Source organism: Elephantulus edwardii, unplaced genomic scaffold, assembly GCF_000299155.1.
Source record: "Elephantulus edwardii isolate Elephantulus edwardi_28Jun2011 unplaced genomic scaffold, EleEdw1.0 scaffold00036, whole genome shotgun sequence".
Taxonomy (NCBI): Eukaryota; Metazoa; Chordata; class Mammalia; order Macroscelidea; family Macroscelididae; genus Elephantulus; species Elephantulus edwardii.
Window position 1 is genome coordinate 6,637,784 of NW_006399786.1, and position 1,656 is coordinate 6,639,439.

The 1,656-nt window shown below is 45.2% G+C and overlaps 1 pseudogene; it reads right to left on the bottom strand.

Annotated features, from left to right (window-relative positions):
- Positions 1 to 273: 273 nt before the first annotated feature.
- Positions 274 to 651, bottom strand: LOC102844032 (annotated as a pseudogene).
- Between the last annotated feature and the right edge of the window lie 1,005 nt (positions 652 to 1,656).

Consider the following 1,656-nt stretch of genomic DNA (forward strand, 5'->3'; position numbering starts at 1 on the left):
TGATTCTTAGAAGGTCTCATTCATCTAGCTTCATCATCTTAACACTCCTCATCTCTTCCCTTTGTCAGGATTACTTTCTTGAGATCTCAGGGAGAAGCTGCTTGGAGGAGAGAGGAGCAGTCCCATGCTTGGTGAGGGCTGGGGACTACTCAGAAGATTTTCCCCCCTCTTCTCTCAGTTAAATTAAAGAGAGACTTTACTGAGGGTCCAGGGCCATGGGGCTCAGAAGGTGGCCACCTGCAAGAGGCAAGGGACCCAGTGAAGAGGGGGCTCTCATTTGACCTTCCCCTTTGGGCACAGGTTGGTGTGCCCACACTTCTTCTTGCAGCAGTTGACAGCACAGGGATGAAGGTGAGCAGAATTCTTGTGGCAGATCATCTTGTCATCGTTATACTTCTGGGCCATCTGGCCCAAGGAAAGCTTGATAGTACCACCACTCAGACGCAGCACCAGATGCAGGGTGGACTCTTTGTGGATATCAGAGAGTGTACGGCCATTGTCTAGCTGTTTGACCACAAACACCAGGCGCTGCTGGTCAGGGAGGATGCCCTCCTTGTCTTGGATTTTGGCTTTGACATTCTCAAAGGTGTCACTGGACTAGACCTCAAGAGTGATGGTCTTGCCAGTCAGGGTCTTCTCAAAGACTGGCATCTCTGTGTCTGCCGCTCAGCTGCCTTGTTTACTCATAAGATTCTTGGACTCTGAAGCTCTTTGTCTGAGGAAACCCAACACCAAATCACAGCCCAGAGAACAATTCAAAGACTATGGGAATTTCAAATGTTGCTCCTTCTCCAGGTCAAGTCAAACAGGGGAACTCTGGGATTCATCCAGAGAACTCTTATTAGCTTATAGAGGCTCTTAAGAATGTAACAATGCCACATAAGGTCAAGAGTGCTCAGTGCCTCCAGTTAAACTTCACCAGAGACTGTCCCTCTGTGCCAAGCATTCTCAGGTCCACAGGTAAAACTGTAAATGCAGCTTTAGTTCTGTTATATAAGGGGCTTCAAGAAAGAACACACTGAGGATATAGCTCTGTAATGCTGTAGCAACTAAAAGCCAAGAGCTGCTGGATTAGAAGTTAAGAGATCTTTGAGGACAAATTTAAGTATTATTAGAAAATGTATATAATGCTCTTGCATTGACAGCTCAAAACCAATAACCTCCATTTATACAGCATCAAGGTGCAATTTACGAAGCACTTGCACATGTGTTATCTCATTTGGCCTTATAAACTCCTAAAAGAAGATAGGACAGGTGTAGTTATGATGATTCATATCTCCATCATATAAATGAAGAAACCAATACTTAGGCAGTGTCAGAGACTGCCTCAGGTAACAAAACTCTGAAATGGCTCTGCCAGCTCTCAAGGTCTGGCTCTTTGTCTTTGTGACTGTGTCTTCCCCCCTTCACACGCTTTCTTATGTGCCTGCTATTTAATGTCTATAAAGGCCTGCAAATGCTCACCAAAAAAGCAGGATTAGAATGAAAATATCTGAACAATTAAGCAGTTTGATGAATTGATTCTGACTCTAGGCGACTACCCATGTGTCACCACAGGACTGTGCTCCATAGGATTTTCAATGGAGGCTTTCTTAGAAGTAGAGAGCCAGGGCCTTTCTTCTGAGGGGCTTCCACATGGACTTATAAGTGGAACCT